The sequence below is a fragment of the Augochlora pura genome, chromosome 10 (assembly GCF_028453695.1).
Source record: "Augochlora pura isolate Apur16 chromosome 10, APUR_v2.2.1, whole genome shotgun sequence".
Taxonomy (NCBI): domain Eukaryota; kingdom Metazoa; phylum Arthropoda; class Insecta; order Hymenoptera; family Halictidae; genus Augochlora; species Augochlora pura.
In genome coordinates, this window is record NC_135781.1 from 24,416,941 (window position 1) to 24,432,835 (window position 15,895).

At 42.5% G+C, this 15,895-nt stretch overlaps 1 protein-coding gene across 7 annotated transcripts in view; it reads right to left on the minus strand.

Annotated features, from left to right (window-relative positions):
• Pasi1 (septate junction component pasiflora 1) overlaps nucleotides 1-15,895 on the minus strand; it is an 84,944-nt gene that overhangs the window by 43,647 nt on the left and 25,402 nt on the right. Inside the window, exons 6-8 of one of the 7 annotated variants that reach the window (XR_013494911.1) lie at nucleotides 3,751-4,097; nucleotides 3,293-3,351; nucleotides 2,191-3,200 (exon numbers count right to left, since the gene is read on the minus strand). The exons of 4 other annotated variants lie outside the window; for them this stretch is intronic. The gene's annotated coding sequence lies outside the window, so the exon portion shown is untranslated. Of the gene's footprint in view, nucleotides 1-2,190; nucleotides 3,352-3,750; nucleotides 4,098-6,660; nucleotides 8,206-15,895 lie in introns of those variants that run through there. 2 more of the 7 variants (XR_013494910.1, XM_078191891.1) reach the window with 2 other exon arrangements.

Consider the following 15,895-nt stretch of genomic DNA (forward strand, 5'->3'; position numbering starts at 1 on the left):
ATCTTTCTTCAGTTTTCTGCGCGTCCTACGGAGAACAGTCGAGATTCAAACGGATGAAAATTGATCGCCGCGCGACGCGATTAGACGCAACGGCGACGGAAGAGGGTAAATTCGTGTTGCGCACGGTAGACACATCCTTTTCGTATCTTCGAGCCAGTTTTCGCTTCGTCGAAACTCTTGTCAAATAATAGAAGTTTCATTTAATGCACTAAAAACGATGTTTCGATTTTTCAGAATTTCTGATTTTAAATATATTTTTCGCAATGTAAAAATTGATAATTCAATAATGTTTTCAATTAAATAAACGAAGGTGTTTCTGATCGTAATTTTTCGTTCTTCTAGGAGCTGTGTCCATATTCTGGTACCTCGTATTTTCGTGCTTTGTACTTTCGTTTATTTTACCGCGCATCCAATCCGCAGTGATTGAGAGAAAATTTCTACATCAACCCTTACTAATCCATTGTTGTATTTAAAGGTTATTCCACATAAAAATCTAGATTAACATAAAACACTAAATGAATATTTAAAATTATTCTTATTATGATCTTACTACATTGTTTTGAATGAAAATGAGGTTAGGTTCGTTTATACGGTCGAATAAAGGTGGACACGAAATTACGGCCATGTTCTGAAATTTGACCCATTTACCGGATTTGTATTAAAAATATGCACAATTAGTGCTTTTGTATCGTTGTTAATAGTAAATAAAACCTTCTTATGACGTAATATGCGTTTTGTGCGACATGAATCTGAATTATTAATGCGATTCATTGCGGAAATCTTCCGCAACCCTTACAATTTCTAATAAGGCAAAACTTAAATCCGTCAGAAACGCTATAGTATCAATTAAAAAATATTTACATTGTAAGATATAAAAAATTGAACACCTCTCCATGAATCTTACATATTTAAAGGTAGCCATAATAAAAAAAATAGATCATTAATTTATATATATAATATTTTCCATTTTTATACGTTTTTAATTAGGAGACACGACAATTGGGATATCTGGCCTATTGTCTCTCCGTTTCTCCGTCGACGCGACGAAGACGACGACGACGACGTGGTTCGACAAAGCTGCCCCGTCGCGGAGCGGCACAGCGCGCGGCGTCGTGGTTCGAGGAACACTTTGCACTCGTTATGCTTCGTCCAATCCGGCAAAAACTTGCCGGGAGTTCTTCAACTTCCGTCGCCAGGGACGTCGAGTCCCGCATAAAACTAACTCCGTTCCCCTTGTTCGCCTTCGTTACATTCATCGTCGCACGCTGGAATCTGATATACAGCATATACTGTAAAACCACTGTATAAAATATCGGAATTATGCGGCGACGTGCTGCGTGCCCGAGGTGGTCGTTAGTCTTTCCACGGATAGATGCGCGCCCGTATTATTCCCCCGGGTCGCCCGAGGAATATCTAAAAACCAACAGAAGCACCGCCGAGCCATCCCCCGTCGATTTCTGTATCGAATGTGAAAAGTTGTGCCGATTGCTTGGTACCAGCTTTGGAAAATCTGACCGAAGAAACGGACGATGTTTTCATATTTTTCGAAAAATTGGTGAACGATGGATGCACCGTCTGTTGCATTATGCTCCAGGGAGCTTACTCTACAATTAACCTATAAAATTGTGCTTCCGGTTGCAATCCATGAATTATCAAATTACGTTGATTCGGTGAATGGCGCCGATCTGGTTCAACAATGTCTACACCCCGCACTAGTTTTTCATTTTACCTATTGAATGAACCTTAAATACAGCGTTGGCTAAGATTCCTGTTGAAATTGATTTCATCGGTAGTTGTCGCATCGAAAATGTCAGCGAATGGTCAAGTGGTAAAGCAAATAGAGAGACCACCTTTCACTTTACATACCCTCGAAGGCCTTCGCACTACGCGCAATTCGGATGCGCAGAGTTCGTGATAATCGTTTCTGAATTCTACCGTTCTTCCCGAAAGGACACGTTCTTTTTTCGAAATCCGTCGAACGGTATCCGTTTTTCCTATCCAGGTTCTTTAATATTCTCCTAAACTCGATGAAATTGAAAGAATAACGTTATCGGAGATATTGGAAAGCACGCGTGCTCGTCAAGGAATAAGTCCAAAAGGCGAGTAACTGAGAAACTGGTTCGAATTTATTCCTTTTACCTTGATCCCTTTTTTATTCAATCGATCCAGTTAATCCACTATCGTGGTACATCTACGTACATAAGAACACATTTTTTTCTTCGCACATAATCGCCAATCTGATAATACGATTCGTTTTTCCAGGCGAACCGATTCATTTATCGCGCCGGTAAAAATATTAAAAGGATCAGCGATTTCTTATCGCGGCTTTAATGTTTATACACTTGCTCCGTATTTACTTCGTACAATTAATAAACTAATCGCCGTACGGAAAGTTAACTAAATGCCGACAATTGTCAAGCAACTAGTGATACAATTTTTCGAAGTACCCGACTCATTGATCCGATCATTTTCCTTGTAATAATAATTTCAAAATAATTAATTACATTACATCACCGTTGCATCGAATAATTTTTTATAAAATACCCATCTGTTGATTTTCAATCTGGAAGGAATTATTCCAAAATTTTTGGTGAACGATCAAACAGTGGGAATCATTTCTTCGAATTATAGTTTGAAATCATTAGATCTGGATCGAGTGTTTTCGCAAGCCGTTGCGAGTTCGCAGAAGAAAAAAACAGTACATTCAGCGTGGCCGTAGCCTATATCCCCATGCTATCCTCATCAACCCTAATCAGTGGCCTGTTCGGATCGGACGCTGCCGAAGCGCGTCGTCCCGCGGACCCCGGGCCCCGTACTTCGGACCGGCACGCCATGGCACGCCAGCTCGTCAGGCCTCGACGTCGGAAACACCTCCAAGAAATCGGACTGGTTTGATTTTGTCCTCTTATCTCGATCCTTGACCGGCCTCCCCGTGAGCCGATGCTGCGCGCCGTAGCGGGACGGGTTCCGTACAAGTCGTAAAGAGTTCGCTGGCCCCTCGGCTCGAGTGTCGTCCGGGCGGTGCATCAGGATGAATCACCTGGGCGAAGGCTGTTTTATTATGCAAATACGCAGCGGTTTCGCGCGCGCCGCGCCGCCGCGCGCGGATACGCTAAATACAGCGAGCCCGATGCTCGCGAATGGTCGCGGCGCGAATCCCGCGTTCGTCGGCTGCGGACCTGTTGCCTGTTGCCTGTTACCTGGTCAGAATAGAGATTCCAGCTAGACACCTAATCCTCACCCAAACGCAGTTGACGTGTCAAGCGCCGCAAATCAATCCCAAAATTCTCACAGATTCGAAATCATCGCGTTGTGTTAACTCTTTCGCATCTGATCATCCTAGCGATGCACCTGCAAAGTACGAAGTTCAAATTCGCCTCAAATTCCGGTCAAACTGACCGGTGTCACAATTTTAAGTCCAACATTGCTGATATTGCAGCGACTCTTTCGTGGAAAAAAAAGATTGAAGTCCAAGTAAATTTAGCTTTATGAGTATTCCACAACAACCCGCATCAGTCACTTAATGCTCGATAAGCTCGGTGATAAATTTTAGAAGGAACGGGTTAACCCGCGGGTTATCGAAACAACGTGGTTTATAGAGAAGCTAATTTGTTAGAGATTACGTTCCCGATCTGCGCCTGTTATCCCCTGGATAACGCGGATCGGTCATCCGACTATGGCCATTTGAGTGTCACCGGCCTGTTTGCTGGCACTCGACGCCTCGCCGCGCCTCGCCTCTCCTTGCCTCACCTTGCCTCGGCTTGCCGCACTTCGGCTGGACCTCGTGGACGATCGAAATCCGGCTTTGGTGGTTTACGACCGCGCCGGGCTGCACGCGGATCGTACTAAACGCCGCGCCGCTTCGGGAACGTTTAACGCTCGCGATTAAAGCGATTTCGTCGAGAATCTGGTGACGATCGGACGTCGTAAACCGACCGGACGCCTTCAAGCCGCGAGAATCAACCCTCCGCGAAGCGGATCCGACGTCGCTTCGCTGACATTTTTAAGCCGGCCCATGTCGAGGCTTATCGCTTCGTCCCTTCGATGAAAATGACGCCGGCTCGGACTTTGCCTGGTGCGTTGCTGATGCGAGTTCGCTGAAATTGATTTTCAATGAGTCGCTCGTTCGCTGGTACGTCGCTTCTATTAGGTTGGTAAGAAATTATTGTCGGTTTTCGAACTTTCAAACTTTCACGCATGTTTTAGGACAACAATTTACTTTATTCTGTTTACCTTCCAATGTTATTTTACAGTGCAGATGCCGTGCTGCATACTGATAGGTATGCTTTTGTTTTTACTGTTAATTTGTGGTCACTTCAAGTTATTAACTTCGCAATGAATACCAAGCAAGTTCATGTAATATTCTTATATCAATATAAACTGGGTCACAAAGCTGCAATTACGACTCGTAATATCAACAGTGCATTTGGAGAAGATACCGTAAATGAACCCACGGTGCAAGGTTGGTTCAAAAAATTTCGAAGTGAAGACAAGAGCCTCGAAGATGAAGATGATCGTGGACGCCCTTCTCTCGTCGACAATGACCAACTGAAGGTACTCTTTGAAGCTGATCCACGAACGACGGTTCGACAACTTGCACAGAAGTTAAATGTAAGCCATCCAACAGTTATCGACCACCTGAGACAGCTAGGAAAGTCAAATAAGCTCGACAACTGGGTGCCGCATGTGTTAAGCGTAGACCAAAAGTTGTTCGACCACGCGTCGCACAATTAACGCTGCAAAAGTTGAATGAATTGGGATATGAAACCCTGCCCCATCCAGCATATTTCCCGGATCTGTCGCCAACCGATTACCATTTCTTCAAGCATCTCGACCACTACTTGCAAGGGAGCATATTTACCAACCAAGCTGCTGCTGAAAGTGTGTTCGAAGAATTTATAAATTCCAGAACAACAGAATTTTACGCTACTTGAATTAACAAACTGTCAATTTATTGGCACAAATGTGTAGTTTGTAATGGATCTTATTTTGATTAAAAAAAACTTATTCCGATTTGTGATATGTCGATTTAAAGATATAGTTTGAAAACCGACATTATTTCTCTACCAACCTAATACTAAGGACAACGCGATTGTTTCATCCTAGAACAGTATTATTCCGAAATAGCACATGTAAGCTTAGGTGAAACTTGTCCAAACATGATCAAACGATGTAAAACAGCTCCTCACCGTGTGTAGCTGCATACCATATATGTACTATATTAGTATTTATGATATATGAAGCGAAATAAGCTTGTTTATTCGATAATTATAAATGTTATTGCATTGCTTTTTAGTCATATAACAACTGTTAAACCTCATGTTTCCGCAAATGAAACTCCGCGTACTAAGCTAGTGTCTGCTGTAGCTATATATTTCGATACATAACCCTGAAGACTGTAACATTTTGCAAAAAAGGTTTTAGTAGAATATAATTTACTTGACTGACTAATATGTCTATTATGTCAAGCTTACGTCAGAATTACGTCAGGGTTCTGCCACAGTTACCGCTAAGGTTATGCTATAATCTCAACATTACTATACGTTACCTTATCTTACCTTAAACTACCTCATCTTACCTTATCTTGACATAAATTTATCTTACGTTATATGCCCTTGACATAACCTTACCTTACTTTACCTTATCTTGATATACCCTTACCTTTCCTTACCTTGCTTTGCGTCACCTTTAGTTTAATAATTTAGTTAAATAGTTCGAGACAAAGATAGAATGAATGAATACATAAAACGAGTTTCGCGAAGATAAATACGATAGATTAACCGTAATTGAAATATGAAAGTTATACAGTGTCGAGAGGTCTTTAACATTTTCAATGATAGGCATGATCATAAGTTGCTGGTCTTCCTCGGCGATAAAAGATAATTGAACACTTTCACCAAACAATATTTAACTTTCTTATTCTTCAGTTTGAAATGTAGCAAAGGTAGTCGTCATTCTATTACTATCTCACGCTCGCACACGTCTATTTACTTGCTTTCTTGTTGGCGAAAACGCTTTTTACTTTCGATAAATCTCGGAAATTCAACGTGCGCGACCATATTACGTACGGGTGTACGTTCTGGTGTGCAGAACACAAATGCGGCATACGAATATAAAGATAGCAAGCGAATAGGGATAATTAGGAAAAGCGAAATGTTGAAAGTTCGACGAGAGATTTCTCCATCAAGATTCTCACGTGCCCCGTTCGAGATTTATGAATGAATTTTACTAAGTAATTGTAAGCGGAATGTTTCACTCGATTGCGTATCCGCGAACGCGCGCAGTTTGATTTAGGTGCACCTGGCATCGTGAATTTCAATTATTTTCAGTTCTTTTTCCCCGCGTTCCAATAATCGGATATATGTGTAGCGTACAATCTGTTTTACGATCTTGACTGCGTGTAACATTTTCTTGGCATTTCAAGAGACAAGCAGTTAAGCGCTTGGTCAGTCATTTCCACGCTTTTTTTCCTTTAGCCTAATTTAATAAAGGTCACGTCGCGGTGGTTACAATTCCAGAATTTATTATTATTGTGCATTGAAGTGTTTCTGCTGGTATCGACGAATAGAAATTGTACATTTCTACGATTACAATGCAGCTTGGGTCTCTTGATGGTACCATATATTCCAAAAGATGTAACAAAACTTTCGACACCTCATATTGGAGAGAAATATTTAAGTACGTTTTCAATCAATTATTTAGAAAATCTTTTTTTAAACGTCGCAATTGGTGCGAATACTTAGATAACTATATCTTGAAATTTGTCGACGGGCAATTCAAGTAGCTATTCGACTTTGAATAAAACAACGAAGACTCCAACAAATGGTAGCATGTACTACATGCAGGGTAATAACTCAAAGTCCTGTAATTTATATTCGCACGCAAGTGCAACAAAGTAGACGTTACAGCGCGCAAGTATATTTAAGACTGCTGCAAGATTTATCGGAACTCGGCTTGTCCAGTTTGAATGATTTTGCAACGCGCCACCCACGGGGATCTCCGTCTACATTCTACATTGACTGCGACTCTACCGAATCATCGTTGCGCCGGTAGTTTCCGCGTACCGTGATATTCCCCGGGTATCGAGCAAAATCGGCTGGTCCGTAACCGAGTATTGACACATCCTCGATGAGTAGCGCAGCTCCATCGAAAGCCAGTTTCCGCGGGTATACGAGTCATCATCGGGCCCCTATATGACAATGGGCCGTGTAGGCGTCAACGACGAAGCCGTTGTTCACCGAAGGTGTTTAGAAATCGAAGGGAGGCGAGCACCAGACGTTCCATTGTCTCAATGGTAACTCCTGACGAGATATCGTCAATCTCATCCGACCTGGTTGCACAATGGTCGAAAGTCAAAAAAATCGTTTCTCCGTCTAATGAACCTTCCGACATGCTGCTCGTTATCATCGGCTTCTAACCGATTTGACGTAATTATAAAACCGCTTCGGCCGCAATAAATTCATTCGCATTTATGGCGTAAATGCATCCGCTGAAACCTGAAACTATACTCCTGCAGTACGATTTCATCGAACGTCCTATTGAACATTGACTTAAGAGCAATGTATATTGTCCGTTCTTATGTTTCATACTTAATTTAATTGGTCAAATGTATATCATACATTAGAAGGCATTAATGCTATGTTAAATTATTTTTGTCTAAGAGATCTATAGAAAGAAAAAAAACAAATAAGCATTCTAGCGTTATAAAATCAAAATGGCATGCCTGAGCGACATAAATGTTACCAAAAATAATAACGTGGATCCAGAAATGAATTACTATTTCAAACTTTAAAGCGTACACTTGCGTTCCCGTTTCGAAGAAACATTGGTATGCTCATTGCGACCCAGCGTGCTTTCTTATCGAGCCCATTGGTACGCTGAAAAATGCGAAGGAACGTTTCGAATGATCCGTAGTAACCGGCTGTTTATTACCTGTTAACGGGTGGCACTTCTTCATTCTTTCGATCATTCACGGGCCCATTCAGCAGCGGCATTGTCGAGGCTGCTATGCCATTCAGCTCTCGTTTCGCCAGGTTTTCCTTCGCGGCCTCAAGAACACCGACTGGTTTTTGTCACGCGCGGATCTCGTTAAATTCCATCGTCAGTCCGTTTTATCGATCGTTCGAACGAGATCCGCGCGGTTTCGATCTTGCTTTACGCGTGTATTATATAATCCGCCTCTGGCTTTCCGTTCCGTTCTGCACGCTGAAAGCAATGTCTATCATATTTCACTTCGTTGACAGTATTCCCCGATGAATACCTTCCGCAGCTAGACACCAGGAAAAACAGAACTTAAAGCGGTTAATTAAAGTTTACAAATACGGAGATAGATTTATACGGATCTATTTTTACCGAGTTACAATTTCGCCGTGCTCGCGCCGCGATTACATGGTTACGAAACGCCGCGCGCCACGGCGTTCCATGAAAAAACGTGCATTGCGAGGACACGTTGAACTTTTCGAGCTAGTCGGCTGAAACTTTTCTATGTTCGAGCGTCATATTTTCATATGCGCGCGAGGAACGTGTTGAGAATGCTCCTTTAGGAAGACTCGAAAATTCGGCAACGCTGAAAATGTACTATTTGAAAACAATATCGCGAGGCGTGTCAGAGAGAACGCGCGATGAATTTCGAAGTTTCCCAGACACTCGACGCACCGCGTAATTTAATCGCATTCGAAATTATAGCGATCAACGTCAACTTAACGTAACGAGTCGCTCCGAGGCTGACGAAAAATCTTTGTAGAATCTTGAAATCGTCCGCCGTTTAATGTCAATCATCGCTCCGACTGGACTGAATATTAATGAGAGGTGCATCGAAGCTCGTACGTACGCGCGTCCATTTAAAGTCTCAACTTCCCCGGATGCGAAGCACTCACGGAGAGGCATCGAATATGGCTGGCAAATATTTTCTTGCCGCGTCCGATCGTTTCCAGCAATTTTATCGCAACAGATGTATCGTTTCCATCGCGTCGCAGGTGTGGCTCGCGACAGGATGTGTCAACGCTTGTGGAAGCCGGTCACGTAGGTGCGTGCATCTCGTGATTGTGGACGGTGCGTTCACCCCGCGAAGATATAATGAACGAGCCAGCTTGTCGACACCTTTCCCGTTCCTCAAAACGTTGCAACAAGACTTTCGTCGCAACCTGGCCTTCGAGGATTCCGAAACGTAGAGCTCCGATGCAAGGGACGAAAAGAATGCTCTGTGCTCTATGCCAGGACACTTATCGACCGCGTAGTCTCCTATCGCGAGATGGAAACGATAACGCTGGAACTACCGAACAAGCTAAAATGACCAGTTTCTGACTTTTCTTTTCACAGATGAAAATTTAACCCTTTCGCTACGGGTGCCGTATATATCCGGCATCCGCGCGACGACCTGGGTGTACGGGTGCCGTATATATCCGGCATCCACATGACGACTTGTGTGTACGGGTGCCGTATATATCCGGCATCCAAATGATGTGTACACAAGTGCCATCCGTAGTCAAAATACAAAAATAATTATGTATTTTAATAATTGTGTAGGTTCTTTCGTATTAAAAATGTAAATATAGCTGTTACATAGTTGTTATATAGTTGTTATTTAAAACTAAGAAAAACGTATGTACAGAAATCACACGCGCTGTGCATTTCTGGCGTGACCTTCCGTTCAGCGACAGTACTTCGGCGGACGACACTGCCGTAGTGAAAGGGTTAAAGAACTTTCCGTGAATTATTAAGCAGTGTATTATAATAGAAAGTGCGCGAAATTTGGATAAATCGAACCTGAATTGATTTAAAAATATTAACTGTAATAGCAGCGTCTAGCTCGAATTTCGTCTAGCCAGTTTGACAGTTCGTGAGAGCGCCCGTTGCCTGGATTCGATGTAATCCCGCGAGTTATATGTAGATTTACGAGCATTAGGCTGTTTCTTTAACGGCCCGCTATACGACCAACATATCCCCTAACAGAGGGATCGAAGTTTCTATTCATTTCTCACTGCATCCATAAACCTTGAGGAATTTAATGAGCAGCTCGACTGCGATTTACGAAGACCAGCTGTCGAATTATGCTTTTTAACACGATTCACCTTGATCCGTACACCCACAGACACGATCGAGAATTTATGAATAAGCTTCGAACATCTATGCACAACCACGTGTTTAAGTTCTTATATACCGTCGAAGATTATACTCAACGATGAACATAAATAGATGCTTGGTTGGATAATACCTCTCATGATTAAGGGTTAAATTATTTCACGGATTCAAATCTACAAAATGGTACTTTATCGACGAAGCAAATATTGAAAATAATATTAGGAATATTTTTATTTGTAAATTTGCGAGTCACGATAAGTAATGCAACAATTTCTAATACATTTAGTGGATGGAGTCATGCGTGAAACCGAATCTCTTGTCAGTTCTAATTTTCTAATCTGATTTCTGGCGGACCATTAGTATTACGCGGACCACCCTGTGCGCGACGGTGGGTTTCCGATCGATTATGAAATTCGAAAAGCGAGCAAATTGAATACACCGACTGACAGAATTTTCAGTGAAAGCGTAATGACGGAGCCGAAAGGAATCAGTGAAAGCAGCTTACGAAATAATACGGCGGCGAGCGCTTTAATATCTTCAGCCCTGAAAAAAAGGAGGAGGAGGAAGAAATGATTCAGTCAATCCATTGTGGAAATAAGTACCTCCATTTTCGCTTAACAGGATAATTTATATCGTCGGGCGACGATACGTTCGGGCCGAGCATTCATCTACATAAAACGTTCTGGCCACGTTTGGTGGCGGAAAGTCGGCAGCCATGTAAGGCGCTGAGAAACCAGTTAACGTTTCAATTGTGATTTATGCCGGCTCGAAAGCTGCGTTTTCTCCCCTTTGTCTGTAATTCACACGCGACCTCTATCAGCACGGTATAACAGACGAGAAGACAGAAAAACTGGGTGCAGATTAATAGCGTGTGATAAAGCCACGAACCTCTGCCCATTTGCCGTGGATCGAGGCTACCGTTCAACTTTTTAATCCCCCGGATATTTTCGTGACGTTTACCACCCACGATGTTACCACAAATTGCTAGATTTTTTCATGCTGATCGATCTAGAGTATTCGTCGAAAAAATGTATTCTGCACGCTATTAGAATCGCAGTAACTCTTTCATTGAAAAAGTATGAACTCCGTATTGGAACATTTATGATCTTGAGGAAAGTGACAAATGCGTTTTACACTATCAGAATATCTTTCAACAAGAATAAAGATCCCTTATAATTACTTTAACCTAACTATTTCATTGTTAATCCCTTGTCGTACTTTCCAGCATTTATAATAAGCTGTTAGGTCGGGCGTTGTTCCGTTCCTCTAAGTCGGAATCAAATTCAATTCTCTTGTACTCAATATTTAAACTTTCAAGTAGATATAAACACACAATAATTATAAAGTTCCTTTTTCTTTAAAGAAATTACTGCAATCAACAAAGTTGCAATCGTTCTAATTGTAAAGGAATACTACGGCAAAGGGGTTAACAATACGATCCCTGGAATCCTTGCTCTTTCCAATTTCAATCATTTGCAAACTGCGATGACAACGAACGAGCAAACGTAAGAAATTTCGATCCGGTAGAACAATTGCGAAATGTATGTCACGTTAGATACGAGTTTTGTTTAAATTGGTTGCAGCGTCTTATTCTTCGCGCTCGCGTCGCCATAAATATTAGGTATGTGCCGGCTATGTGGCAATAAAACGTCTTGGTTTTCTAGACAGACGTCGGCTCATAATATTTCGCGTCGCCGGGACGGTCGGACAAACGTATGTACACCATGCAAAAATAGAAGCAAAATAAGGTCGAGGGACATATGTGGAAGATGGGGGGCCGGAGAAACGCGGAGGAAACAAATAGTAAGAGGAACGAGAAGGAACAGTGCCAAGGGGTCGACTACTACATAAAAGTAGTATATAAAAGAGGGGCAGCGGAAGAGACGAGAGAGCGACGGGGTACTAGCCCTGAAACCAATTTCACCGCGAACACTTTGTGCGATTCGACACGGCGCTATGACGACGAAACGTTAACCTTCCCACGACTGGCGACCGAGGTTTCCGTAATGGTTACCCTTTCCAGGAAGCAGCTCTAATTCGGTCCTCGGCTATTATAATAGCGCGCCTGAATTTTCACGGTCATGCGCGGATAGTGTTCCCGGCGAAGTCGTTCTGACACGTATTTCAATAAGTAACCGGAACGAACTACTTAATTGAATGTTAAGTGCAGAACGTGAATCAGGTTCGACGCGTCAACGAGAACCCCGCCATTTTGTGGTATCGTCGTTAGCGAAATGGCCACCGATGTCTCGGGGATTATGCGAGCGCCGTTCTATTTTCTCGAAGAATAACTTAATAACATCGAGGCGTTAAAAGGTCGCATGAAAGAGAAACAATCGTGCACTATACACTTTGCAACATGCTTGCTAAAAAGTATCTTCTAATGTACAGATTTCCTATTTCTGAGCAGTGCGCTAAACGCGACCAGGTTTCCGTTGCATAAGTGAATGCTGATCACTGCAAAAGCAACAGAAAGCCGTGCATCGGCTGCCGGACCAGAAATCTAAGAACAGTTCCGTTCAAGGAGGTAGTTAATCTTAATAAGTGGCTCTCTGAAAGTAGAGACCATAAATTTTCGGGAAAAGATAGATGAGTATCTCGGAAACTCGTAGGCGGCCTTATCGCAGCTGCTTCATGAAGATGCAATGATGCATTAATGCAACGACACGCTTTGCATCAGCGATCGTTTCCCCGCAATTCTACCGAACGAGGCGTTGGGCGTTCCCGATCACGGTGGCTGTCGGAGACGGAGACGGAGATGGAGACGGACACGGACCGACGACGCTTCCACCTTGAAGTGGGCAACGTTGCTGTTCCCAACAGGAAACCCGGCCAACAATTATTTAATGTCCTTTCTTCGCCGCGCCGCGTGAACTTCGGACCGCTCTTAGCTGAGCGTAGTATTGTATGCTCAAAGGACGATCCCCTGATTAGCATAACCCGATTTCAACCTGAAAATTAGGCTATCCTTAAAGCCGACAGTTTCATATTTATGTTGGTTAATTTATTTATGTATTCGGCCGCGCTCAACGCGATGGGCCATTTAATAAGGTTTTGTGTTATGCGATGACACTGTGGAGTTTGGACAAGGTGCTCCATGAACTGTGAAATTACTGCAGGCATTAATTTAATATTCAATCATTCGTTTATGGCGTTCGCGCCTGATCGTTCGATTTGTCCGGAGCGTGATTAAAATAGGACACATAGTTCGAAGCTTGTCTGGAAAAGCTGTCATCGGAATTCACACTCGAAGCGATAAAGATGTCATAATCTACTACATATGTATCTTCTAAATCGAAAGAAAATTTGATCCTTACGTTATCACAATCTGGGAACGAAAACGGATAATGACATACAGGAAATAAAAATTGTCTCGTTCTATTTTGAAAATTACTAATGACAAAGAATAAAGAGGAAGCTCTCCGTTAACTCTGAACTGTTTGAACACTGCAGGATAATCTGGAAAAAGCACCTCGGCGACGTGAAAGTCGAGTTTCCACCCTGCGAGATAAGCCCAGAAGGATCGCCGTCCGACTTTCTTCCAGCTAGTTCCAACAGGTTTAGTACCAACAATGTTTCGCAGAAAACTTCGTGATCCCTTGCTTTCGATCGTCAGCGGTTTAATCGGACACGACCGTAATTTTTCTTTTCCAGCCGTATGAAAGCAGTATGAACTTTCTGCAACATCTTAGAAAGTCAAATCAGTTCCCCGGCACGGCTCGCCGAGTTCGCCGAGCAATCAATGAACATCAATTTTTCCCATTACCGTGTCCCGATGGAAATTAATTGAAATTTAGTGGCCATTGTTTCGCAAGCTCCTTATATAACCGGAAAGCTCTGCGATAGCGCGGGCCGGACTAATAAGAGGAGAGTCTGTCCTGGCAAAGTGCGACAAACGGTCGTAAATAGCGGTAGGAAAAAGGATGATCGTGTTTTGACTGCACGAGGATCTTCCGTGAAATCGTAAAATACCGGAGGAACGTTTGATTTCATAACGTCGAACGAGACCGTGCGATCGTGGCGCAGCCCGTAAGCGGCGCGGGGGACGCTTTTGTGGCCTGTTCGACTCGTGTACCAACGAGTCACAGCGAGACCACCTAGGTCACCAGCCTAGACTTTAACACGGACGTATGTATGTTGCACCGAAGGGACCTTAAAGATCGTGATTTCACTGTTTCGTGTATGAAACGTTAAACTTACCGCCGCGCCGCACGCCGCACGCCGCACGCCGCACACCGGTGAGCTGTCTTTCGTTGGCAACGCTACAGTTTCGCGGTCTGCCGCGACGCGACGCGACGCGACACGGTGGTCCAACGGTACAGCGCTTTGACCTATGAACTCTCGTGTAAGACATTGTTGTTAGAAGCTACAGGAACCACTGCCTTCCAAGTGTCACTCGACGAACCGTTCGCCTCGTCTAGTCATAATCGAAGTTCCTTTCGAGAGTCGACAAGTTTATTATTTTTTAGTGCTCGATGTGCGACTACGGTGCTGAAATAAAATAAAACTCGAGCGTAAGACACCAGGTAAATCATGTTATCAACATTATGAATAATATTCTTTAGGATAATAAAAATGGAGGATTTCAGGAACAATTGTTTTATTATTAATTAATCGTTAAGTCTCCGCTCCTTTCGATCCTTTGTTTTCCACAGCGAAACCAGGAAGGTAAACGTCCAGAAGTTCTACACCCCACTGCATATTCCGACTTACGCCCACTTCGAGTAATCTGGTTGATGGTCATGTTCTTATTCGAATGAATATGTGAGTCACTCTATGTCCTTCATCCAAGAATTCAAATATACTGCTCTTTCTCGTACCCTGTTTACCATAATTTTATACTAGCATAAATATAAAACAAGCATAAGTTGGTGTACTAGCATGAACCTCTTTATTAACCCAGTCAGATTCGCATTCAAAATATTTGCATTGCCTAGCTTCCGTTTAATACTATTATGACATGATTCGATATAGTTTTTTTATTGAAAATGTAGCTACTTTTTAATTTGTATTTTTGACTCCTTCACGTATAATTGCTGAATTTAGGGAAAAAAGCACATATATACGTTTGCACAAGAAATGTTTAGAAAATCTGTGGATATTGAAAGTCGCCTAAGTCCAGTTCTAAAACCATCGACTAGTTTTACATTCTAATATTTATATTTTTACGTTATATATAATTTTATTTCACCAAAGCCTCTAGAATGAAATAATCCTTAAAAATATAAAAACATTATACTACCCTGTTATCAGTTACCAATATTTCTAGATTTACTAAAGTTTAAAATCCTTAAATATCTGAATTTCAAAATAAATGAACTGCAACTACGTTCAAAATAATCGGCTCATTCTCATCAAAAGTTCCATATAACGATTGCAAAAATGCAAATCTACGTATTCGTACAATATTAAAAAAAGTAAACCTAATTCGTTGAGAAGTGCTGAGACGTGAACCCCTAAACCGCGCTATTTCAAACCGAAACCCGAACAGCCAATAGTAGCTCAACAATTCCATTTCTTCACATAACTAAATTCACAGACACAGAGTTGCCTCCAGAAGATCAAGAAGAGCCTCGCAAAGAATTAGTCCGCAGGCAAGACCACCGAAGTTCACCGTCACGTACCGAGGTCCATAACGTAAAGCTTGAAACCGCAGTAACTCAAAATGCAACATAAACGACGTCGGCATGGCTTAACGTGCCGCCACAAGTACAACTTACAAGACCGTAGAAGGTGGACACGGTTGCGAGTAATAGCAACCCATTCATAAATCAGGCCGAAAAAGTGGCGGTTATCGAGCGCGGGATAGCAGACG